Genomic DNA, 27,939 nt, shown 5'->3' with positions numbered 1-27,939 from the left:
AGGCCTCAGTGACGGAGGGGAAATGAACTCACAACACGGAACGGTATAAACATCCCCACAAAATAAATTCATGAAATGCTGGTTTTTGTTCTTTCTGCTTCCAAAAATCGGAAAAAAAAGCGATTAAAAAATGTCATGTGCCCGAAAATGGTACCAATAAAAACGTCAACTCGTCCCGCAGAAAACAAGACCTCGCATGACTCTCTTGCCAAAATATGGAAAAATTATAGCTCTCAAAATATGGCGATGTAAAAACTATTTTTTGCAATAAAAAGCGTCTTTTAGTGTGTGACAGCTGCCAAACAAAAAAACCCGGTATAACGCCTCTTTCACACATCCTGATACTTCCGGTACCGGAGATGTCAGTGTCCTTGTGTGTAATACTTGCGGCACACGTGTGGCATGCGAGTGCCGCATCAGTACCACAAGGACGGGCGCCAGGGAAGAAGCATTACAGTAAGCGCTGTTCCCCGTCGCCGGGTGCTTAACACGGCGCTCATCATTATCCCCTGCTCTGCTGGCAATCAGCACAAGCAGAGGAGAATGATGAGAGCCGTGTTCAGCACCCGGTGCCGAGGAACAGCGTTTACTGTAAAGTTTCTTCCCCAGCGCCGATTCGCAACCCATGGATGACATCCATGTGTGTTATGTGTATGCACGTGAGCAGGATGTTTTGTGGTCCGTGCTGACACTAAAAAACAGACATGTCAGTGTGTTTTGCCCACGGACACACGGTCCGTGGAAACACACTGAGTTAGGGGCTGGCAGAACGCACCAAATAATAGAGATGGTATTTAGGTGCGTTCGCAGCCCGGAGCCCACTGTGCAGAGGTGTTAACTGCTGCTCGGTAATGGCAGACAATAACTGGTGGCATAACTAGTACACACGGGTTAAATTCACCCGGTTAATAGGAAGCGGACCCTGTTGCTTCACAGGGCCGCGATACCGCAAAGTGAACACTAGTGTCTTGGTCACAGGACCCTGCCCAAAGGACACGGGGTTGGAGTCCCTCTAGACCCACTAGCGTTCGGTGCCGCAACTGCGACACCAGGGAGAGACCCTTGCTGAACGCTGTGCCCTGTTAACAGACACAGGGTGCAGATAATGGAAAGATACCGCACGAAGTGCGTACAGCGCTGCTCTGGCGGACGCCACTAACCAGCCTAAGCTTTGGTCTGGAAAGCGCTTTAATGGCTCACAGCACCGCTCTGACTGATATCGCTGACTATGCGGCACCATAGCCTAACGTAGCGTGGCGCACACTGGCGCTAACAGGTGATAGGAACTGAAGACACTGTGGCGCTGGGCAGTGCCATACTTGGCGCTGACTAGAACTCTAAACCCTACTACCATGTGTATCAGAGGGAAGGGGTTTCCATTGAGTCAGTCAGCAGTTCACAAGCATCCATCAACACACACACTACTACAAATAACAGACTATACTAGTGCATGGCCGTGCGGCCATGTGGCTCTTTTATAGCAGTGTCCTTCCGGGACCTTCCTAACCTTCCTGATGGTCCAATCCGAGCTGCTGAGCAGCCTCCTCTGCGGACGGAGAGGAATGGGAGACTGCCGAATGCAAGGCTCGGGATCTCTGCTATGCAGCTACAGAAACCCGACGCCTTACACACTGACATGTGCACAAACCCATTCACTTGAATAGGCAAATAGCGCTCCATTCCTCCCGAGTCTCTCCATATGGCTGCCCAATTGGATAAAATTCTGTGACACACCCATGGTGTTAATACGATCACTGCACCCCTAGATGAATTCATTGAGAGGTGTAGTTCATAAAATGGGGTCACTTATGGGGGGTTCTGCTGTTTTGCACCTCATGGGGTCTCCCAGTGGGTCATGGCACCTGCAAACCATAAGAGTAAAATCTGGCGCTCCATCCCTTCTGAGCTCTGCCATGTGCCTAAACAGTGGTTTACCCCCACATAGGGGGTATCAGCGTACTCCGGACAAATTGCACAATAACTCTTTGTCTCCAATTTCTTCTGTTACCCTTGGGAAAATAAAAAATTGGGGGCTAAATACTTTTTTGTGGAAAAAATGTGATTTTTTTATTTTTACAGCTCTACATTATAAACTTCTGTGAAGCACTTGGGGGTTCAAAGTGATCACCACACATCTAGGTAAGTCCTTTAGGGGGTCTCGTTTCCAAAATGGTGTCACTTGTGGGGGGTTTCCACTGTTTAGGCACATCAGGGGCTCTGCAAACGCGACATGGCTTACCATCTCAATTCCAGCCAATTTTACAATGAAAAGTCAAACAGCGCTCCTTCCCTTCTGAGCTCATGCACCCAAACAGTGGTTCCCCCCCACATATCAGGTATCGGCGTACTCAGGACAAATTGTACAATAACTTTTCCAGTCTAATTTCTCCTGTTACCCTTGGTAAAATAAAAAAAATGGATCTGAAGTAAATTTTTTGTGAAAAAAAGTTAAATGTTCATTTTTTTTTTAAACATTCCAAAAATTCTTGTGAAACACCTGAAGGGTTAATAAACTTTTTGAATGTGGTTTTGAGCACCTTGAGGGTGCAGTTTTTAGAATGATGTCACTTTTGGGTAATTTCAATCATATAGACCCCTCAAAGTGACTTCAAATGTCCCTAAAAAAAAATAAATGGTGTTGTAAAAATGAGAAATCGCTGTTTAACTTTTAACCCTTATAACTTCCAAGCAAAAAAAAATTTGGGTTCCAAAATTGTGCTGACGTAAAGTAAACATGTGGAAAATGTTATGCATTAAGTATTTTGTGTGACATATCTCTGTGATTTAAGGGCATGAAAATTCAAAGTTGGAAAATTGCAAAATTTTCAAAATTTTCTCCAAATTTCCGTTGTTTTCACAAATAAATGCAAGTAAGAGCAAACAAAACAATGTCAGAATCACCGGGATCCATGGAAGTGTTCCAGTGTTATTACCTCATAAAGGGACAGTGGTCAGAATTGTAAAAATTGGCCCGGTCATTAACATGCAAACCACCCTTGGGGGTAAAGGGATTAAAAGGGTTTTCCACAAACAAAAGATAATTTTATTCAAAACATCTTGGAATATAATAATTTCCACAATTGGATGTGCTTAAATAAAATGTTCCTGTGCTGAGATAATCTTATAAATGTGTCTCGGCTGAGTACTTTGTAGTGGCTGTGTCTGATCATACCACATCTCCTGGGCAGGGGAGGAAGTAACAGAGAGTATACAGTCATTACAGCACGGGATCACAGCTGATATCCAATAGCAACAACAATCTCCTATTTGTCTGTGGTTTACCTTTCATTTTTGTCCCATGCCTCATGGGCTGAGGGAGGGGACAGATTAGGGTTTTTACAGGAGCATAGTAAAGTCAGAGACTCAGGCCTCTCTACCTTTAAGCGTACCCCCAGAAAAAGAATAATTATGGTCCCAGTTCAAGGAAGAGTTTGAGCCTCCTCTTCCTTACTGAAGACCGTCACAGCGTGACAAACAGCGGAGGTCTACTCTAATATGTTACTACACCTAAAATCACTGTTCTTATCCAGCAGTTTATCTTTATGACAGTCTTTGCAAATCTCTGCTACGTCCTATGTTTTTAATGGATTGTAAAAACATATTTGATCCCATTATGACATCAGATGTCTAAGCCTAGCCCTCATAAAATGTCCAGGTGGCCCCCTCTCGGCCGTCAACTCTTCCTCTTTTATTTAGCTCGTAGGTTATAGTCTAAAAAAAAAAAAAAAAAGAAGAATATGAAACATTTCTCTGGAGTCTGCAATCTGGTGTGAGCAGAGACTGTACTTTATCTACTTTTAATAAAGAGCATTGAAGCCTGGTGTTTTTTGTACTCACTTTCCGTTAGTATTAAATCTAAGCAGCAGTCTATGAAAGACCATACATTTTCCTGACATTTCCACAAAAGTTCTGCTCTATGGCAATCATTCATTTTTTGTTTCAAAATATCCATTTTCATACTTTGAAAAATCAAAGCTTAGAACAGAATGCCATTCATCACATACTGAAGCATTACCTTGTTGTTGGCAAGGCTTGAAAACTGTAAAAATCAAACATTAAAGACGATAGCATATGATGTAGGAGGTACCCGCCATTTACCATCGTTCTTTATTTACTCTGCAAAGGCGATGATGCGTCATGCAGAAATAGGACCAAATCAGAGTCACATCACTGCTGTAGCCAGTCATTTATTTTTTGTTATTCTAACATGTGTACAGTTTACTTACTTTTTTATTACATATCTGGAAAATCCCATGAAAAGAGTTGTCTTAAGAAGAAAACAGATGTCTTGTTGCCTTTTTAACGGCTTGTAACCCACCTTCTTCCAACTGCAATGGAGAGCCATTCTGTAAGAGCAGCTGATATTCAGAGGATTGGGGGCATCCTTGACCTCTTGGACAGACATTAAGCTTGAGGAAGGTCTACACCTAGGACCGAAACGTCGCCATGTAGGCCAATAAAGGGCACCTTACAACTGCATTATGGAGTGTTGTTTTAACTGTTTTTGATTTTACTTATAAGGTTTGATATGTGCCTATGAATATATATATATATATATATATATATATATATTAGGAGAGGCTTAATGTTAGAGCAAGTGACTGCTTCCTGTATTGAGTCAGATAGGGTTTGGATAGTGAAGAAAGCAGTGCTACCATTGGGGTGATCCATAGTCAAGAGAAGACTCAATAACAAGGATAACGAGAGCCAGAAAAAAAGAGTTGACTGACTAGTCACAATGGCCTTCTGAATGAGGCATCCGTTGATAGGACACCAAGTCACGAACAACGTAGAAGGTAACGGACATAAGGAGGACAGAGTATGATGAACTAGTGAGGGTCCTGAGTGCAAAGGTTCCAGGTGCCAGTATTGGAAGGAATAGGACGCAGAATGGCTGTGCGAGTAAAAAGGCTCACTGATCAGGACTGTGGCATTGAAGTTGGATTGTGGCGACGCAGGACGAAACACATAAGCTGGTACTACAGAGGAAGGATACAGTGTGAACGAAAATGCTTCAAACTATATAGGATATGTCCATAAGACTTTGTACACTCTATCCCTTGTATATATTGCTTGCCAATTTATCGTCAGTAAAGACTCTTTATTGAACATTGAAACCCATGGTCTGGGCCGGCCAACAACATCGGCCAAAGGTGACCTCTGCATGAGTGCAAGGCCCTCACAGTACCAACACCCAGCCAGGACCCACTCTTTCATTTAGCTCGCCGGGGTGTAAAAGGACAAGACAAGTGCCTTCCCTGCGACTATCGCCCAATGCTACATGGGATTGGAGAGGGATTTCTGCAGAACGAAGCACCAGCATTTTTGATGAATTGGACTGGAGGACATGACCCATCCACCCTGACTCCTTCCCTGCCCTGCCCACATTGATGGAATGGACTTAAACTGGCGTGAAAATGTCAAAAGTCGCAAAAGTCTTATGCAACTCTGCAAAGTTGAAAAATGTCGAGACTTTTTAAAACTTTTTCGCCACCTTTCTAATGTAAAAGCTTTGATGTATCAGCCATTATGTATTCAATTCTAGATTATAAATTACAACTGTTCTTTAAAATGTCAACGCTTAAGCATTCTTAGAAGATCACTGAAGAAATATTAACCTAAAATTTATAGTTACGAAAACAAAATTACCAAATTAATTAAACACTTGCTCTATCTACCGGTACTTGTGCCGTAACGTCTTTGCCTGGACCAATTTAGGATGAAAAAAAAAAAAACAAAAAGCTTAATTTTCCCAACTTTCAGCCTCTTGTCAGTTCTGGAATTGAACATGTATTTTAAGCAACAACATCATTAAAAAGGCGGCTGAAATAACACAGTGATGAGATGTAAAATACGGTATCCTCGCTCGATGCTGAGCCAGCTGATTAGGTTTATGTAAGGCCGTATTGAAGAAAAATTCTCCCATCCTTATAATTATGTAAAATAATCAGTAGGTGTTTTCAATTTGTCCAAACTTTGGCATTGTTGCTGGCGATGTCCCAGACAAATATTTTTTCTTCATTTACAAAAGGCTTGGAGGAAGACCAAAATGGCATTCACAAAGCTCAGAGAAGAAGAGTTTGGTGCCGACTGAGGATTAATAGACTATTCGGCTCATGTAAAATTATGGCTCCCTGTCCCTGTGTTCTGACAAAATGACATTGAAGTGCTTTTATTCTAGATTTTTTTTTTTTTTTTTTAAACAACTTTTAAGTTAGCCGAGCATTTCATTTTTTAGGGAAAAAAAATTGAATAATTATATTTATGTGCCAACAATGAGCACTCAAACATCAATTAGCCCATCTGTCCTCATAAAACCCAACAATGAATCACTTCTCATTCTCTGACATATTCTTATCCCTGCCACGGAGCACCCATTTAAAAATCTAAACATCAGTTTAAAATCCAGATCACCACTTTTTAGAATTTTCACATTAAATTAATTAACGCTATATAAATAAATACCCAAGCTGGGTGCTGCTTCCTTTTCATGCCACTTGTTCTATCTGTTCTTCATCGTATTGGTTTACATTAGCAATTAATTTCGGTACTTTTGATGTCATGATGACTTCAGGTTTTAGAGGCTGGCTCAGATGGCGGATCGCTGCCTGAGTATTCATGTCCCCTGTGGAAATTATTTCCTACTCTAGCCCTGCATTAGTTTCCTGATGAACTCACCTTTATTATACTGCTGACTTGCTCTGCTATACTGGACTCTGTCACAAACACAGCTCTTCCATACGACTGACCGGCTCTGCTATATTGGACTTCATGACTAACCTCCTCTGCCGTACTACTGACAGCTCAGAATGGGACCCCAAACTCAGCTCTGAGTCAACTCTGCCATACTCTTTTCAGGACTGTTTTGGACATTGTGGCAAACTTAGCTCCGCTAAAGTACTGATTTACCTGTGCTACACTGCCAGTTCTATCCTTCCATTGTACCTCCTGTGTAACTCAACTTCGCTACACCAGTTTTTCATATCTGAATCTCCTCTGCTTCATTGTGATCCACAACCCTATCACACCTCCTGCTGCTGTTTTCTAAACTATGCTTCAACAGATTCCATGTTCCCATTTGCTTTTCCTCTTGCCGCTCTGCCACCACTGCTTTCATTCGATCTCCTTGTGACACTAAAATCCCTTATCCTTCTTGTATAAAAACTGCTCATCTGGGTCGAGGGCTTGGAGGATCCACCTCATTAGGTGAGACAGAACAAATATATTTAAACAAATTCTAAATTGTTGATTCAGTTCACATAGTATTCTGAATGTTGATTCTTGGGCTGACCAAAGGCCCAGCATCTAACAGTGCAGGACTCCCCCATATTAATTATAGATGTGTCCACTTTTACTTTTCCATACACCATGAAGGAAACTATGTGCTGAAGGGATTGTCTGGTCTAAAATAAAAAGTCCTGGGCAGAACCCGTATTGTGGGGCAGCTGGCAAATATATAATACTTGACCGCCATTCTGGGGCCAGACAACAGCGAATTCTTGTAGCGCACAGTGCATGCGCTGGGAAGATTTCACTAGTCTTTTCATTGTAGACCAGACAACCCCTTTAAGGTGCTCATAAACTTTCAATAGCCTTCGGTCAATGAGATATATTTCCCCAAACATGCACAAGTGGTTGAGCCAAGTGTGCATGTGTTCTCAGGTGGCAGAGGAAAATAGTATAAGTCACTGCCAGTCGCTTGGAAAAGTGGCTTATCTCTATGAGAACAAAAGATCATACATGTTGACATTCAACCTGCCCAATTCTTCATGTGCCTAATATCATGGGAGAGTCAGCTCACCCTAAAACAGACCACACAGTTGATTGGTCTACGCATAATCAACACTTTTGGCCAACTTTGCTCGTCTGCATGTGGGATTAGGTAGCATAATAGAGTTACCTTTAAGAATAATACTGAGATGACACTGCTCATTCTGTACCAACCTATACAGCAAAACAAACAGCAAATATCAACCTATTAAATTGCGGCCACTGAAAAAACTGGAAAAGTTGATTATTTCAAAAAAGTTGGTAGTCATAGAATTATAGAATGGTAACGTTGGAAGGGACCACAAGGATCATCGTGTCCAACCCCCTGCTCAAAGCAGGATTCACTAAGCGATCTCATGTCTGTCCAGCCACCTCTGCTTGAAGACATCCATTGAAGAACTTACCACCACTCGTGGCAGCCTGTTCCACTCATTGATCACTCTCACTGTCAAAACTATCTAATCTATATCTTCTACCTTTCAGTTTCATTTCATTGCTTCTAGTATTTCCATGTGCAAATGAGAATAAGGATGATCCCTCTACACTGTGACATCCCTTCAGATATTTGTAGACAGCTATTAAGTCTCCTCTTAACCTTTTTTGCAAGCTAAACATTCCCAGATCCTTTAACCCTTACTCTTAGGACATACTTTGCAGGCCGCTCACCATCCTGCTCTTCTCTGAACTTGCTCCAGTTGTTCAATATCTTTTTAAAATGTGGTGCCCAGAACTGGACACAGTATTCTAGATGTGGTCTGACCAAAGAGGAGTAGAGAGGGATAATTACTTCACGTGATCTAGACTCTATGCTTCTCTTAATATATCCTAGAACTGTGTTTGCCTTTTTTGCTGCTGCATCACACTATTGACTCCTGTGCAGTCTGTGATCTATTAGTACATTCAAGTTTTTTGCGCACGTGCTGTTACTTAGTTCTATTCCTCCCATTCTGTAGATGTAATTTTTCTTGCCCAGATGAAGAATTTTGCATTTCTCCCTGGTAAATATCATTCTATTAGTTGCTGGGCATTGTTCAAGCTTATCTAGATCCTTTTGAATCCTTTCTCTGTATTCTCTACTGTTTTCTATCCCTGAATAGGCACTCCTAAGATAAAAACGCAAGACCTCCTGGATACAGGACCCACTAACCCACTAAGCCACTAAGTGCTTTAACCCATGAAGCCAGGCTACTCTCCATGTCCCGGAGTCACATAAAATAAGAATTAAAGTGCAGAGGAAAGAAAATAGGTTCATAGCTAAAAATAAAATCCTAAATCACATGATATTTTCCCTTTTACTTATTACATTTTCATCATAAGATCATACAACTCAATTTTCTACTAATCAAGGCAAAAAAGTGAGAATGGAAGTGATGGAAGTGAAAATAAGCTTCTGATGTTTTATCTTCCGAATCATTTCCTTCAAATATTCTTCCCCAACAGGTAAAAAGTGGAAAAGCTGATAAACAAGCGTTATAATATCACTTAATAATACATGTAAGAATTTAATCCTTTCTTGTTGTACCCTACTTAATGGTGTTATTTGATTTGGCTACACACATTATTATTTACTGTCTAATTTGTCATGAACAAATATTCCGTCTCCTTATTTTTGACCCCTCCAATGTGACTGACCTCTTCTTTGCAATCCTTGTAAAGTTCAGGGTGGTGGTATAAAACGTGGTTAGGGTTGAGCCATAGGTCAACGTCTATTACAGCTAGTCAAGAACTGACCGTCAGAATTAATAAAGCCGTCTTGTTTTTCTGTAGATTTTTTTTAATAAATATTTTAGATTCTATTTTTGGACATATATTTGCTGAAATTTTAATTCGACAGTTCACTTGACTTTGTCCAGGAAATTTGATTTTCATCGATTTTATTTGATTTTTGTCATGATCTCAGTGCGGGTTTGACTCGCACATGTGGGGTTAATGTCTGGACACTTCTGAGGTTAAAGGTTATGATCCCAGTGCAGGCTTACCTGCACACCTGGGGCTATGATTGTGGCCTCTCCATGGTTCTGGGGAGGCTTCTTATGGCCTCAGGAAGCTCCTATCCCCGTCAGTTATACTTTCGCCCTTGGCATAGTGTGGTGACCCCTGAGTGTGTTTGTTCTGTGTTCTTGTTTGCCTGATAACTTGGTGTATGACTCGGCCTGTTCTCTGGATACTGCTTGTTGGATTCTGCTTGATACCTTCTATGTCTGTTTGGCTTTGACCACTGCCTGTCCCCGAATATCCGTTCTGTCTCATCCCTGGTACTTTACTATTATGTCTGTGCATGACCCGGTTTGTCTGACTTTGAGTATTCCTGTATAGTATTTTGCCTATCTCTGGCAGCAGGACGCTAAGCCCCGCCCCCTTGCTGTCACATGACCGTAGGTCCTTCACTGCTCACTGACTTCAGCTTCTCCAGGTCCTGTTTGCCTGAACTATCTGGCCGTGTCTGACCCCGGGCCCCTCTGCAGTGTGGGTGAGTCCTTGCTCAGCGGTGACTGCACGCCGACCCTAACAGGACCATGACATTATAACTGACCGTTAAGTTTTTTGTTTTTTTTTTTCTCTGCTGAGAAATATGGATCCTATACAATCTCTGGCTGAACAGATGAAAAGTCTGAGTCAGTTATTTCAGGGTTTATCTCTGGAGCAGCAAGCTCTTGCTCGTTCTCAGCAGCAGGTTTCTGAGACAGTGTGGGGGGCTTTAGCTGCTGGATCTCTGGGGACTGGGGCGAGTAATGTTGCTTTGGTGTCTCCAGTACCACCTGTTAAACTGCCTGACTTCTTTTCTGGGAACAAAAAGGAGTTCAGGGTATTCATGGAGGGGTGCAAACACTTCTTTAGTTTGAGGCCACGTTCCTCTGGGGACGAAAGTCAGAAGGTAGGGGTCATTATGTCTTTATTAAGAGGGTCCCCACAAGCTTGGGCTTTCTCCCTTCCTCCTACTGCCCCTGAGAGAGTGTCTGTGAATGCATTTTTTGAGGCCCTCGGGCACATATATGATGAGCCTGACCGAGTGCGATTGGCAGAGGACATGGTGATGAGTGTCTGCCAGGGGAAACACTCGGCTGAGTGGTTTTGCACTGAATTCCGCCGCTGGGCCGCAGAGGTCTCTTAGGACGACGCCGCACTCCGAGGACTTTTTCGCAGAGGCTTGTCCGAGCGGCTACAGGATGCCTTGACACTACATCCCCCACCTAACTCTCTCGAGGACGCCATGACCCAGGCCATCCGGATGGACCGCAGGTTGCGGGCCAGGGGGGTGATGCAGATGCAAACTCCATTGTTCCCTAGTGGAAAAGAGACTGTTTCTGTGCCCATGGACGTAGGGGCTCTCTCCCTGAAGGAAAAGGAGAGACAATGCCAGAGAGAAAGGCAGTTATGCTTTTACTGCGGTAAAACGGGACATTGGAAAAGGGAGTGTCCTGATTGCCCATCCTCGACCCGGTCGACGGGAAACGACTAGGTCTGGGTAGTCAGCGGGGAGACTACTCAGACCCTCAGGTACCCTTTTCCTCCTTTTCTAAGGTGTTGCTTCATGTGGAACTGCTAGTGGACTGTTGTTTTTTTCCCTCTACAGCCTTTGTGGACTGCGGATCATCCATCAATCTTATTGACTCCCAATTGGTCACACGCTGTAATATAGGGACAGTTAGACTCAAGGTTCCGATCAAGGTGGTGGCCATTGACTCCTCCACCCTCACTAAGGAGGGAATTCTCTTTATGTCTGACTTCTTTTCGCTCAGAGTGGGCGCTGCTCATGTGGAAAACTTAAGCTGTTTGGTTCTGGACAATCTACCAGCAGGATTGGTGTTGGGCATGCCCTGGTTACAACGCCATAACCCAGTTATTAACTGGAAAACGGGGGAGATTGTTCAATGGGGGTTTAATGATTTGATGTTATGTGATAAATCTGCACTACTGGTCGAACCTGTTAAATCTGTATCTGTGTCATCTGTCGAGCTGGAAGGTATTCTGGAATACCTGAAAGAATTTGAAGATGTATTCTCTGAAAGCGAGGCCGAGACGTTGCCGCCACATAGACCCTTTGACTGCGCTATTGAGTTAGTCCCGGGGACTAAATTACTTAAAGCCCATCTGTTTAATTTAACTGGCCCTGAGCACTTGGCCATGAAAGATTACATTGCTGAGAGTCTTCGCAAAGGAGACATATGTTCCTCAGTCTCACCTGTGGCGGCAGGGTTTTTTTTGTGAAGAAAAGAGATGGCGGTTTACCTCCCTGCCTCAATTTTCGTGAGCTCAATAAGATTACTGTACGAAATACATACCCCCTTCTGTTGATTCCTGATTTGTGTAACCAACTTTCAGGGGCTAAATGGTTCTCCAAACTGGATCTTCGGGGGGCATATAATTTGATAAGGGTCCGGGAGGGGGATGAATGGAAAACCGCGTTCCTCACGACCGAGGGGCTGTTTGAAAATTTAGTCATGCCGTTTGGTCTTACCAATGCCCCCGCCATATTTCAGAATTTCATCAACGTGGTATACTCGGATCTCATTGGTCGTTTTGTTGTCATTTACTTAGACGATATTCTGATATACTCTCCCGACAGTCAGTCTCATCGGAATCATGTACGAACCGTTCTCCAAAGACTGAGGGGGAATCATCTGTATGCCAAATTGGAGAAATGTGTGATTTTTGTAACAAGAATTGTCTTTTTTGGTATTGTGTCCTGTGAGGGTTTTCGCATGGACCCCAAGAAGGTGCAGGCCATTGTGGATTGGGTGCAACCCCGAGACCTTAAGGGTCTTCAGTGCTTCTTGGGGTTCGCCAATTATTACCGCAAAATTATTCGGGAGTTTTCACAGGTGGTCAAACCACTCACAGATCTTACATGTAAAGGTGCGGATGTGAGAAACTGGTCCTCGCTCGCAAAAGAGGCCTTTGCGACCCTGAAAAGATGCTTTATGTCTGCTCCCGTGTTAGTACAGCCAGATCCGTCCAAACCATTTGTCGTGGAAGTGGATGCCTCCGAGGTGGGGGTGGGGGCGGTGTTGTCCCAAGGGCCTGCCACTCTAACCAACCTCAGGCCATGTGCTTTCTTTTCCAAGAAGTTCTCTGCTGTGGAAAGAAATTACGATGTAGGCAATAGAGAGCTTCTTGCGGTCAAATTGGCGTTTGAAGAATGGAGGCACTTTTTGGAGGGGGCCAGTCACCCGGTTACTGTGATCACCGATCACAGAAATTTGTCATACATTGAGTCTGCTAAAAGACTAATGCCCAGACAGGCCGGTTGGTCACTTTTTTTTTCAGTTTACGATTACATTTCTTCTAAGAATGTCAAGGCTGACGCCTTATCGCGCAGTTTTCAGCCGGTGTCTCCCCCTGAGCCACCGTCCTCCATTCTTCACCCTAGGGTTTTCTTAGCAGGGGTCTCGTCTGAATTGGAACGGGAGATTCAGGGGGGCCCAGTCGCTGGCTCCGGCGGCCAAGCCAGGGGGTAAGTTGTTTGTCCCAGAGCAACTTCGCCTGAAACTCTTGCAGGAGTTCCATGAATCCAAGCTGAGTGCTCACCCTGGTATTTCAGCCACGCGTCTGGCGGTGGCTAGAATCTTTTGGTGGCCTACCCTTGGTTCGGACATAAAAACATTCATTTCTGGTTGTGGGGTCTGCGCTCGTTCTAAAAGCTCTCACAGCCGGCCGGCAGGGGAGCTGATGCCCATGGCATTGCCCGAAAGACCTTGGACTCACTTGTCCATGGATTTTGTTACCAATCTACCTCCGTCTAAGGGTAATATGGTGGTATGGGTAGTGGTGGACAGATTTTCTAAGCAGGCTCATTTTGTACCCCTGTCCGCACTACCGTCAGCTGAGACTTTATCCAAATTGTTTGTGCAGCATGTGATCCGGTTGCATGGGGTAACCCTGAATGTGGTGTCTGATCGTGGTGTGCAGTTTGTGGCTAAGTTTTGGCGTGCTTTTTGCAAAAAATTAGGGATGTCTCTGTCCTTTTCGTCTGCATACCATCCTGAGAGCAATGGTCAGACGGAACACACTAATCAGTCCCTGGAGCAGATCCTCAGGTGTCTAACTTCTGCTAGACAGAATGACTGGTGCAATGCACTGCCGTTGGCGGAATTTGCCTTCAATAGTCGGGTGAGTCAATCCATGGGTATGACTTCTTTCTTGATCAATTATGGGTTCAGTCCTCATTTTGGTGAGTTTTCTCATCTGGACTCGGGGTGTCCCGGGGCTGAGGGCTCTGTTCAGCGATTAAAGAATACGTGGGCGGAAGTCCAGCGGAATATATCTAGGTCTCAGGGCAGGTATAAGTTTTTCGCGGCCAGGAAATGAACACCAGGTCCCAAGTTTCAGGTTGGAGAGAAGGTTTGGCTCTCCACACGAAACATTAAGTTGAAGGTTCCTTCAGCCAAGTTGGGGCCCAAATTCATTGGCCCATACAAGATTGAGGAAAAAATCAATCCAGTGGCGTATAGGCTGTGCCTTCCACCTTCTTTCAAAATCCCTAACGTCTTCCATAAATCTCTACTGAAACCTTTTGAAGCAGTCTGGGAAGACTCCGCTGCTCCTCCTGTTTTGGTCGAGGGGCAAGTGGAGTACAAGGTGGGTCATATCATAGATTCCAGGTAGGTATGGAGGTCGGTACAGTAATTCAAAAGGTATATAAGCCAGCTCACCGACTTTCATAGGAGCACGGATCACCATCCCACAGTGGTTGATTCAACGAAGAAAAGGAAAAAATTATCCAGCTCCACACGATATTCAATTTAGGAATTTATTCCAATGAAGACAATGTTCAAGTCAGCTCCAGGGTTGCATAGCTCACACAGGAGCGGCATTTAGCGACGCGTTTCGATCGCTGAGTGCGATCTTTATCAAAGCTCGGTACAGTACCTGGCTCATTGGAAGGGGTATGGACCGGAAGACAGGTCCTGGGTGCCGGCCCGGTTGATGCATGCTGATCGCCTGGTGCGGGCTTTCCATGCTAAGTACCCGGGCAAGCCAGGGAGTCCAGAGGCCCCCCGTTGAGAGGGGGTTACTGTCATGATCTCAGTGCGGGTTTGACTCGCACATGTGGGGTTAATGTCTGGCACTTGAGGTTAAAGGTTATGATCCCAGTGCAGGCTTACCTGCACACCTGGGGCTCATTAGTGTGGCCTCTCCCTGGTTCTGGGAAGGCTTCTTATGGCCTCAGGAAGCTCACATCCCCGTCAGTTATACTTTCGCCCTTGGCAGAGTGTGTTGACCCCTGAGTGTGTTTGTGCTGTATTCTTGTTTGCCTGATAACTTGGTGTACGACTCGGCCTATTCTCTGGATACTGCTTGTTGGATTCTGCTTTGTACCTTCTATGTCTGTTTGGCTTTGACCACTGCCTGTCCCCGTCTTTCCGTTCTGTCTCATACCTGGTACTTTACTGTTATCTCTGTGTATGACCCGATTTGTCTGACTTTGAGTATTCCTGTATAGTATTTTGCCTATCTATATAGGCTGAACTGGATGGACTAATTATATTATAATAATTATATTATTATATTATTAATTATATTAATTATAATTATATTATAGGCTGAAATGGATGGACTAATGTCTTTTGTCAGCCTTACTAACTATGTTACTATCTCTGGCAGCAGGACGCTAAGCCCTGCCCCCTTGCAGTCACATGACCATAGGTCCTTCACTGCTCACTGACTTCAGCTTCTCCAGGTCCTGTTTGCCTGAACTATCCAGCCGTGTCTGACCCCGGGCCCCTCTGCAGTGTGGGTGAGTCCTTGCTCAGTGGTGACTGCACGCCGACCCTAACAGGACTGTGACAATTATTATGCTCTGAGATCTCTGCAAGATCTCAAAGTATAATAAACATTTGTAAAAAAATTATAAAAAAAGTCATACTTACCAGACCTCTATTTGCTTTGATGTGCAGCCTCATGGCCTGATCCAGTTGTTTTCTTTGGTTCAGTTACCGATGCGATATTCACTGGCCCATTTTCGGTGTCTACTGTGTGGACTCAGCCTTGATGTCATGACATGGCAAAGATTGTATCATGAATCATAATATCACTGTCTACTTATTGCAGTAAGACACTGAAGAGGCTGGGCACTAGAAGAAGCTTAAGGAAGTCCAGTGAGGACCGCATGCGCGGGACAAGTGAGAGCTAGATGAATATTCATTCTTCGAACTGTCTTCCTGGTCCTTTTGAATCCAACATAATAGCAGCTGCCTAGCCAGTAATATTATGCTGGATTTCTGCAAATTGTATCACAAAAAAGATTGATTCTGGCAAATCCAAAATGTTTGTAAAATTTGATGCAAATTCCATTAGCCTTGAAGGGATTCAATCCTTTGTAAGATCTACTATATACTGTACAGCACATGAGCATTCAATTTACTGAACATTTGCTCCATCTGCCAAATTATAACATTAGGAATTCATAAGTCTACTTAATAATTCCAAGAAACCATCAACAAGTTGATACTAACGGATCTAGTTTTCTTATAACGTGTTTTTCAAGCGGACCGGTCACCAGGCGAAAAGCAGCCATTTACCGAGTCCTTACTGCTCCCTTTAGTATGTGTTTATTTTTTCATTAAATCTTTCTGAGATTTTTCATCTAATGCTAATTTTTATGATGTTTACCAAAAGGGTGTCTCACAGATGTTAATAATGACGAGTAGACTAAAGACACGCCCCTGAGGATCCTGTGAGCTAGGCTTCCTTGTTAAAGACCATAAAATTATCACAAAATTAAAAGGTCAATATCTCTCGAACCAAAAGGCGGATTTACATAAAAAAAAAATGTATACTCAGGGGGCAGCACCAATAAAATAAGATCAAACACAGGCTTTTTTTTTTTTACCTGGAGATGGGTCCTGTTTAAGTGTTATAATTATGCCATAGGTCTGATTTTTTTTAATTAACACACTAAAGCCACCTGTAGCCCCACACGTCATCAGCATTTGCTATTTAAAGATCAAGCAATAAAAATAAAAGAAACATGCCTGCTTGTTGATGGTTTCCAGGTAGTAATCTTTTTTTTATGTCACGCAAAACAGCAAAAAAATGAACACACTATATTCTACTGTGTTAGCATTGATTAATTTTACTGTAAAAGTAAAGCTTTAAATGAATCTCAATAGTCAGCAGAATAATATGAAAAATAAGAAAGCAAGCATAAGTGAGCAGCAGATGAAGAGGATAATTTATATTGCACCAACAAATGTGCATAAAGGACAACAAAAGAAAGTGTGAATGGGATAGAAAGTTGCTGAATTCTAAATATATCGGGAGTGAGAATGACAGTCGTATTAGAGGCTGTTAGCGCGATTAATTGGGTTAATTAGTTGGAAGATCCCAGCTGTCACTGAGACATCTCACCCAGAGAAAGACTGTATACAGCAGATCGCCATGTTGGAAGACGCTCAATAGACCTTGGTATGACAATAGGCTTCAAGACAAGAAAAGGAAAATTCACAAGTTTTAGCTGATGGGGGTCAAAACTTTTAAAATTCAGCTTTCTGTTTTTGGAAAAGCAATTTTTGGCCCAAATGAACCCCACAATTTTAGGTTCATCAGGAGTTTAAGGCCTCCCGTCTAGTAGAGATATTAGCTAGACTTACTCACCGTAAAAGCGAGTGTCCAAAGTCTTTAAGCTGATCTCAAGAACATGACTCTTAAATGTCCAAAGTGGATTAGTAGCTGTGCATGCAAAATGATGGAGTCGATTAAGATCTTACAGTGCAGCTCTTCAAACTGGCACATTTATTTGTTCAACGACCTTCAAGTTGATCTCGAGCCATAGCGACTTGATGGATGAACGCTCTGTAGGAAGATCGATCTTGTGCAAGCCTAGATAGATCCACCAGGGTCTTCTCCACTGCAATCTTGATGGTATCAATCCATCGGGTTGCTGGTCTTCCTCTTCACCTTGGTCCTTCTATTCTTGCAACCATGATGTCCTTCTCCGGTGATTGTGCTCTTCTTATGATAATCCAAAGTAGCCAAGTTGTAGCTTGGTGATCCTTGCTTCGAGTGACATGTTTGGTTTGATTTGTTCCAAAATTGATTTGTTTATTCTTCTTGCCACCCATGGTATTGATAACATCTTTCTCCACCACCACATTTTGAAGGCTTCAATTTTTCTTTTGTCTAGCTTCTTTAACATCCAGATTTAACATCCATATGTTACTACAGAAAAGACCAGACTGTGTATGAGCCGTGTTTTTGTCGCCAGTGAAATATTGCTCCATGTGAAGACCTTGTCCAGTGACTCCATTGCTGATTTGCCCATAGTTATCCTCCTATTGACTTCCGATGTCGTCGCTGCATCTTGAGTGATCATTGATCCAAGTAGGCTGAAATCCTTTACAACTTCCAGTTCGTCACTGTCCATTTGAAATGAGTCTCGGCCATACCTAGCAGTAGTCAATATCTTTGTCTTCTTTGTATTGTGTAGCAAAAAAAAAAGGAGGACAAAAAATGGCCTTGGAGGAACGTATAATTCATTATTAGCAAAGTGGGGAGGACCCCATTTATAAATCCCTCTCTCTTAGGCTATAAAACTTCGCTTTTATTCTTATTTATATTTAAAATGCCAGGGTCCCATCCCCTGATGACATTGCATATGCGGTGAAACATGTTGGGTGGACATGTGGTATCTTAAATAATTGTCCTATTCCGCCATTAATAGTGGCACCCCGGGGTGTCATCAAATGAAAATATAAGTGACTACTACAAAAAGAGTCATATAGGAAGATTAGGACAATATTTTAATACCCTCTATGGATTTTAAATCTAAATAAGAAAATATTAGCTTTATGTTTTATGGGTCCTCCCGATTTTGTTAATAATTGTATTGAGTAGCAAGACAACTTTGTCCATAATTGGCATAGGGAAAGGCCATGTGGTCAATGGTTGTCATCCTGCATCATGGCTTCCATTACAATTGGAACCCATGGTAAAGTGTTGAATTCTTTTTTCTCCGAACACCAAAGACAATTCGAAGGACCACCAGTCCTGGAGTTCTGTTTGAGTTGATCAGTTAGATGAGAGAAATGGTACTCACCCAATATAAGATATTCAGATTGGAAGAAACCTGATAGAGCCTCCGACTCAGATGTGCACATACTGTAGCCTAAGGAGCGCTGGCCTAGAACACTATGATAAAGATTCTCTTTGTAGAGTTTACAAAGCAACTTCAATTGCTTCCTTTGAAGAGAAACGGTGTGCTGCCATACCGCACCCATGTATGTGGCGATCCCAAGTGCATGGACTCCTAATCAGATGTTCGCAATTCTACTCTGTCATGTTTTCTCCACAACTATTGGAAAAAACTTTTCTTACTTTTTGTCAAGTTTATTTTATCCACTGCCAGATAAAAATAACCCCTCTCCTTTCCCCCAGCTAGCCTAAAGGGATGAAGTGTGCACAGCAACCTGGTGAAATGAGATTCACTGAGAACCTGCAAAATCAGATCCTGTGATCCGGAATGCAGAGAGTTCAGAAAAATCCATAACAATTTTTTTTTGGTCTATGAAAACCATAAAACACTGAAGCTCAAGCAAACAATGAAAATTCTATCTATCTATCTATCTATCTATCTATCTATCTATCTATCTATCTATCTCACATATATCATATATCTATCATCTACATATCTATTATCTGTCTCTGTCTATTTCATATGTATCAATTTAGAAGCTTTATTGTCAAGATAAAATACACATTAGTTTTGCCAATACAAGCGTACAATAGAGATAGGGACTGTGGGGATAATGGGTAGGATCTATAGGAAGAATGGATGAGGACACATCCAAGGTGGGGGCTATGCAAGTCCATGGCATATCACAGTTCTCATTCTCACAGCCTGTGGCATGCACTCACAAACTGTGCTGCTCTCTCCCCCGCACTCACATACTGTGCTGCACTCTTCCTTCCCTGCACTCACATACTGTGCTGCTCTCTCCCCTGCACTCACATATTATGCTGTTCTCTCCCCTGCACTCACATACTTGCACTGCTCTCTCCCCCACTCCCACATAATGTGCTGCACTCTCCCCCGCACTCACATGCTATGCTGCACTCTCCCCCGCAGTCACATACTGTGCTGCTCTCTCCCCTGCACTCACATATTGCGCTGCTCTCTCCCCCGCACTCACATACTGTGCTGCTCTCTCCTCAGCACTCACATACTGTGCTCCTCTCTCCTCAGCACTCACATACTGTGCTCCTCTCTCCCCTGCACTCACATACTGTGCTCCTCTCTCCCCTGCACTCACATACTGTGCTCCTCTCTCCCCTGCACTCACACACTGTGCTACTCTCTCCCCTAGACTCACATACTGTGCTCCTCTCTCCCCTACACTCATATACTGTACTGCTCTCTCCTCAGCACTCACATACTGTGCTCCTCTCTCCCCTACACTCAGATACTGTGCTCCTCTCTCCCCTGCACTCACATACTGTGCTCCTCTCTCCCCTGCACTCATATACTGTACTGCTCTCTCCTCAGCACTCACATACTGTGCTCCTCTCTCCCCTACACTCACATACTGTGCTCCTCTCTCCCCTGCACTCACATACTGTGCTCCTCTCTCCCCTGCACTCATATACTGTACTGCTCTCTCCCCCCGGAACTCACATATTGCACTGCTCTCATCTGCACTCACATACTGTGCTGCTCTCTCCCCCGCTCTGACATACTGAACTTCTCTCTCCCCCACACTCACTTACTGTGCTGCTCTCTTCCCTGCACTCACATACTGCACTGCTCTCTCCCCCTATCCCCCGCACTCACATACTGCACTGCTCTCTACCCCGATCCCCCACACTCACATATTACGAAGCTCTCTGCCACGCACTCACATACCGTGCTGCTCTCTCCCCTGCACTCACATACTGTGCTGCTCTCTCTCCCGCATTCACATACTGCACTGCTCTCTCCCCCGATCCCCCGCACTCACATACTGTGCTGCTCTCTCCCCTGCACTCACATACTGTGCTGATCTCTCCCCCGCACTCACATACTGTGCTCCTCTCTCCCGCACTCACATACTGTGCTGCTCTTTCCCCCGCACTCACATACTGTGCTGCTCTCTCCTCCACACTCACATACTGTGCTGCTCTCTCCCCTGCACTCACATACTGTGCTACTCTCTCCTTCACACTCACATATTGCGCTGCTATCTCCACTGTACTTTCTTCTTCTCCCAGCAGGTATTTTTTTTTCTTCCTCTTTTATGGAGCTGAAATCCGGTAAGAGATCGGAGAGTCTCCTGAAGTGAGTTTCCCTGACTGCTGAGTATTTGGTGTATAGTGTAGGAAGTGGGTCTCATCCTCCAGGTCACAGTGTGATCACAGTCTGTCCTCCCTGGGCTTATAGCGCTGTCTGTGCCGACTGATCTCGATGGACAGATTTTGGTCACGGAGTCTGTATCGGCTCAGGATCTTTTGGTCTATGGGGTCTGGGAGTTTCTCTAGATATGGAGCCAGTCTGTAGTCTTTCTGTAGATTCCGGTACATGATCAGTTTCTGTGAGGTGATGATATAGTTTCTTGAATCACAGACATACCTCTCCTGGCCCTTGTCTACCATCTTTCTAATTCTGTCTTTTGTCAGGCTACTTTGGTGTTTTAGTTAGGTTGGGTTTGAGCGAGCTGTTCCGGGTGTCCAGGTTCATGTGGACCACCTACATGTTGCAAGGCTTTATGATTATGCTAGTTTGAACTACTACTATGTAGGTGAACCTGGAGTGACAGCGCTCTCTTCAGAACTGTTACGTGTAGAGGTAGTCTGCCCAGCTCGGCCCAACAGGCACTGTTGGTGGTGCTCCGAAGGACCCGGAGAAGGTGCTTACAGAATTCCAGGTGGAATAATTCCGTTGGGCAGGAATCTCACCTTGGAATGTGTAAGGGTCCCAGACTTTGTTTCCATATAGAGGGAATGGGAATCAAAGGTTCTTCACCAGATCCTCACTGGAGGCTTTAGATGGTAGATTTTCCTTCCGATGACAAAGAAGGCTTTGCAGGCCTTGTCTTTATCTATCTATCTATCTATCTATCTATCTATCTATCTATCTATCTATCTATCCAGGGGAAGACGCTGACAGTTTGGGGTCTCTATGCAAGTAATGTGTCTGGGCCCTCCTCCCCGCCGAACTTGACCTCGAACTTGATCAGGGACCCGGAGGGAGTCAGGAGTCGGAGATGTGGTCCATTTTGGTGGAGTCGGTATAAAATGGAACGACTGACTCCTAAAATATCTAATAAATTGGATACCGTATTTCAGTGCAGGATGTAATGTAAATGTTTTCATAATAATTTGGGAAAGTTATAAAATGTCCTATAAAGGTCTGCTATATTGAATAATGATCTAGACTTTTAGATGAGATGAGTAATGAAAACACTAAACAAGTGGATTATCAAACAGGGGCCAAGTGGCCATTCACCTAATGGGGTTGTGCACCCTTGCACAACCCCAGTTTGCACTTCAAGGGATAATCCCTGAGGACCATTGGAGACTGCCGTGCACCGCTGCTGCTTGCCAGCACTTTCGGGTTCTGGTCATGTGATCAGGGAACAGGATACGTGTCACTGCAGGTCCTTAAGCTGGAAAGTGTGGATCCAGCATTGCCCGGACACTGCAGGTCCTTAAGCTTCTCAATGGAATTGACTATACTCGTAGCTGCTTCTGCCGCAAACCCTCAGGAAGAGGTAAAAGAAATGATGAAGGAGAAAAAGTTGTAGGGGTCTGTGGAGTGCTGAGATAAGGGATAATTATATGGACAACAATCTGGTTAACAAACCTTTATTAACCCTTCGATCTCCACCATCGAATGGTTAATAAAGGATTGTTAACCAGATTGTTGTCCCCACAATTATCCCTTATCTCAGCGCCCCACAGACAGATACAACCTTTTCTCCTTCATCAATTAGTTGAGATGAATCTGTGCTGCACTTTATGTACATGATCAGTATAGAGGCAGTGCTGTGGAATCAGGAGTCAGGGAAATTGATGCGTCAGAGATTTGGCTTACCGACTCCACAGTCCTGTCTGCTATGTGCCCAATTGAATAACCTTCCTCTGGTGCACATGTAACAAGGGGCACCAGGGTGGTAGTACGGACCGAGCTCACCCACTAAACACAGTCTGTAGACACCCTCGCCCCTTGTACATGCAGTCTGGGATGGATTCAGTCTTTTCCCCAAACAGAGTTACCTTCTCTTTCTCCTGGTTGCAGCAGTCCGGGCAATTAAGAGTCCAGGGATGCAGCTGTAGTCCAACAGAGAACAGTAACTTTTTTATTGAACAGAGTTGAAGAATGGACATGAAAGACAAATAGAACACCAACCTCGTGAAGACTTACAGAAAACGTTTGACCTCTGTCATTGCCAACAAAGGACATATTACAAAATATTGAGATGAACTTTTGTTAATGACCAAATACTTATTTTCCACCATAGTTTGAAAAATAAATTTTGCCAAACCAGACAATATGATTTTCTGGATTTGTTTTCTCATTTTGACTCTCATAGTTGTGGTCTACCTATGATGTCAATTACAGGCTTCTCTCATCTTTATAAGTGGGAGAACTTGCAACAATTGGTGACTGATGTGGCATGGCGACTGGTCATGTGATTGATGGGCGGTTTGAATCACAGAGGTGGGTGACCCTGTGATGGAAGCCTGGGCGTGTTTTGCTCAGCAGATCTACTGCTGAGGGTTTTTGCTATACATTGGGAGGCTTCCAGGTGACTTGGAGAGATGGGTGGTTCCAGTCACCTACATACCCACCCAAGGGGTATGTCTGAATACCCAAGATGAAGCCTGTATGTGGTTGTGTATGTTTAAGGACCTGTGCTGATGTCATAATCACCTGACCAGTGTATGGGATGTTACCTCACCTGTGGGTGTGGTTAGAGGCTACCTAATGGAGCCTGTGGGTTTAGCACATGAGGCTGTGCTGGCTAGTCTGCGTCAGAGGAAGGAGGGCTATGAGATACCTCCGGAGTGGACAGTCTGACAACCATGAGTGTTACTGACTCGGGTCAGTGAGAGACGTTGTGGGATACCTCTGAGGATAAGAGGCATCCGGGAACCTGTGTGGCCGACACCAACAGGTAATGGACAGGGATCCGTAGGTTGCTGACCGGGCTCAGAAAGACTGTGTTTAGGCTATAGAGCCTGCGTGATGGACATGGCACAGCCTGTGTGCCCACAGGCCTGACAGAGCCAAGCCCTGTTTATGGACATTGTTATTTTGTTTTGCCGGATCTAAAGGCCATTTTACTTTGTGTTTGTGCTGCTGGGGATATGGAGAAATAAACCCAGGTGAACTTTTGAAGAAAATTAGAGTCCTCCTGCATGTTGTATCACTGCCGAGCGAGTCCACCGCAACCCGCTAGTGATTGCTATGTCACACTGACTAAATACTTTTATTCCACACTGTATACCATACATTCACATACAGATACACACATATACCATACATACACACATTCAGATACATACATATACCATACAAACACACATATACATACACATATATTGTACACAAACATACACACAGATATACACACATATACTGTACCTATATACACATGGACACACACACATATGCAGATACACACATAGATACACACACATACATAAACATATACAAGCTCACACATATATACATAAACACACACATACACACACAAATGTTCTAATATTTGATATCAGGTGTTCAGTTGAGCTGTGGAAGAGGTCAGCCACATAGTTCATAGATAAGCTGAAAAGGTCTACAGAAATAGCTGTGGGGGATTGAGACACAGCAGAGACAATGGATATCCGTCCCCTTCTGCTGCCATGCTGTCCCGAGCTCTTCTTCCTCCAACCTCTTCTCTGTGAGGAGATGACCCTGGGAATGGAACAGTGGAAGGAGCAGAAAACACTTTGTAAGTATTATCCCCTGTGTGCTGTGCGGCTCGGGCCCCCTAACTACAGGTGAAAACACACCATTGGGATGCGCCATGCAGGAGGACAGAGATGGCAGCCAGTGAGCGCTCTCGCCAGTCTTGTGGGGAAGCATTCATTGGCCAGCGACTCTCTCGCAACATGACATGCCCCCTTTTTCAATTTCTGCACAGTGCGCTCCTCTCTCTCACAGAATGATTACGGGCTCCCTGCTTGACACTGGGCCCCTCTCACTCCAGTCCCGCCTGTAATCTTGACTGAGAGGCCCCATACCGGTTTTCGCGGTCTGCCGCTATGTGAAGTACACTATTGACTGCAAGGGTCCCCCTCCACCTCCGTGTCCCGATGCAGTTGCCCTGGCAGTTTGTCCTCCTATCTATCTATGTAACCATTAAGTCAATTTCTCACATCCCTGTTAGCAATCCTGTTTGTCTAGAGAGGGGAGTTTTCTCAACATCCAAGAGCAAAACAAAGATGTGAATGGCAGAGGGACAATCTGAGCTGGGCTGCTCTCTCCGAAGCAAACTACAACCACATGTTATAGGTCTATTTACCAAAAAAACTTCAAAAAAATAATGATAACAAAAAAGAAATACAAAAAAGATATAACAGGAAAAAATATATCTTTGTACCATTTTAAAGAATAGATAGAAAAATAACCCAAATTGAAAGCCCTCTTGATACCTTTTAAAGGCTGAGTGGAGTCTTGACAGTTTGCTACTTTTCAGTTAACCATTAAAAGGTATCAACCACTGAGGACTCATTTTTATTACACTGTATTTTCAAAAATATGTAATAAATTTCAACCACATAAAAGAAGAATATAAAAAACCCTGTAAAATATAATGTCAATGGGGAAGTAAATGACTTTCTGGCTTTTCGCATGCAGGATACTACAGAGTTAAATATATGGTGCAGAACTGTAATTCTCTAGGACATGAAGTTCTGAACATGAAGTACTGCAACCCCTGAAGCTGCAAAGCCCTTCTATAGTCCAGATCAATCATGGCAGGACTGAGGAGATTTAAATGCATCATTTATACCCGGCTCAACTCTTAGAATACCTTGTTGAATCTATTACATGAAAGGTGTTTAAGCGATTTGTATTTCTGTCACTTTCAGGCACAGACTTTGAAGCCACAATAACTACTCAGAGATATACAGTCTGCATCATAGAGAAGAATAAAAAGAGACATAAGACGGCGGCTCTGATCACCGGCCAGCAACGGCGCAGCTATGGGTGGTGCAGAGGCAGCAGCTGCATCCGGACCCTGGTACCTAAAGGAACCCAAAAGACTCTGTGTCACATAAGAAGCTACCAGCTATATAAATGGTGTATTTTAGGTGGTGGGTCCAGTTCCACATTGGGGTCCAGGATACCCAAGGTATACAAGTTTGGTAATAAAATATACTTAGGTGTAGATTTAGCATTAAAAGAATCGACTTTAAGATCCTGAGACAATGCTTTGCACAGCCATCCGTAGAGGTACCAATACCAGTTACCAACAGGCAGTCCCCGGGTTATGAACTTGATAGGTATGGAAAGGTTGCTTGCCACTCGAATTTGTATGTATCTTGAAACAAGGACGGCAGAAAAACCTTGTTGTTGACCTCTGCAGCCACAACACAGCTCGCCGTCCGGTCTTCTTCTTTCCGCTTTCGCGTGCTCCATCTCCAGACTCTTCACTATAGGCCAGGACTCATGGTCACATCCAGGCTTCATATGTCACTGCTCGTCATAAGCTTTGCAACCTTACAACATGCAGTGACCTCTGAGGCCTAGAGGTGACCAGAAGTCTTGGTCTTTAGTGAAGATGTCGAAGAAAGGACTGGCTGGAAGGTAAAAAAGATATATACCTAAAAAAAATATACAGAAACTCCAAAAAGTTCATTCAGCACAATCAGGACACCTAAAATATGATTGCAGGACATACCATGTGGCTTCATGGATCTCTTGGTGCTCAACTTGATAAAACACAAGTGGGGTAAATTCTTCAAAAAGTACAGGGTGGGCCATTTATATGGATACATCTAAATAAAATGGGAATGGTTGGTGATATCAATTTCCTGTTTGTGGCACATTAGTATATGGGAGGGGGAAACTTTTCAAGATGGGTGGTGACCATGGCGGCCATTTTGGATCCAACTTTATTTTTTCCAAAGGGAAGAGGGTCATGTGACACATCAAACTTATTGAGAATTTCACAAGAAAAACAATGCTGTGCTTGGTTTTAATGTAACCTTATTCTTTCATGAGTTATTTACAAGTTTATGACCACTTATAAAATGTGATCAAAGTGCTGCCCATTGTGTTGGATTGTCAATGCAACCCTCTTCTCCCACTCTTGACACACTGATAGCAACAACGCAGAAGAAATGCTAGTCTAAGGGGGTCAGATTCCTTGTAGGAATGCTCGGACCTGACACCATAATGTGGTGATGCACCATCTTGCTCGAAAGACTCAGGGAACGTGCCATCTTCAGTGCATAAAGAGGGCAACACATCATCATGGAGCAATGTCAGATATCCAGTGGCATTGAAGTTTCCATTGATGAAGAAAGGCCCAACTATCTTTATACCCCATATACCACATCATACCATCAATTATGGGTGTCCGGTCTGAGCATTCCTACATGAACAGTTTCCTGGAAAGTGGATTGGTCGTCGTGGGCCATTTGAATGGCCACCAAGGTCTCCCGATCTGACCCCCATAGACTTTTATCTTTGGGGTCATCTGAAGGCAATTGTCTATGCTGTGAAGATACGAGATGTGCAGCATCTGAAACAACAGATACTGGAAGCCTGTGCTAGCATTTCTTCTGCGGTGTGGCTATCAGTGTGTCAAGAGTGGGAGAAGAGGGTTGCATTGACAATCCAACACAATGGGCAGCACTTTGAATGCATTTTATAAGTGGTCATAAACTTGCAAATAACTCATGAAAGAATAAATTTATGTTAAAACCAAGCACACCATTGTTTTTCTTGTGACATTCTCAATAAATTTGATGTGTCGCATGACCCTCTTCCCATTGAAAAAAATAAAGTTGGATCCAAAATGGTCAACTTCAAAATGGCTGCCATGGTCACCACCCATCTTGAAAAGTTCCCCCCTCTCATATGCTAATGTGCCAAAACAGGAAGTTGATATCATCAGCCATTCCCATTTTATCAACTGTCATGTGGATAGGTTCTTAGTGCTGTTTATGGAACAACATGATTAGGATAGGTCATCGATATCA

At 43.7% G+C, this 27,939-nt stretch overlaps 1 protein-coding gene across 9 annotated transcripts in view; it reads right to left on the bottom strand.

Annotated features, from left to right (window-relative positions):
* Positions 1–27,939, bottom strand: part of CRTAC1 (cartilage acidic protein 1) — a 792,023-nt gene that overhangs the window by 243,881 nt on the left and 520,203 nt on the right. The gene's annotated exons all lie outside the window — the stretch shown is intronic.

The sequence above is a fragment of the Dendrobates tinctorius genome, unplaced genomic scaffold, assembly GCF_039654945.1.
Source record: "Dendrobates tinctorius isolate UK_male_01 unplaced genomic scaffold, ASM3965494v1 ptg000196l, whole genome shotgun sequence".
Classification (NCBI taxonomy): Eukaryota; Metazoa; Chordata; class Amphibia; order Anura; family Dendrobatidae; genus Dendrobates; species Dendrobates tinctorius.
This window is presented reverse-complemented; position numbering and strand designations above follow the sequence as displayed.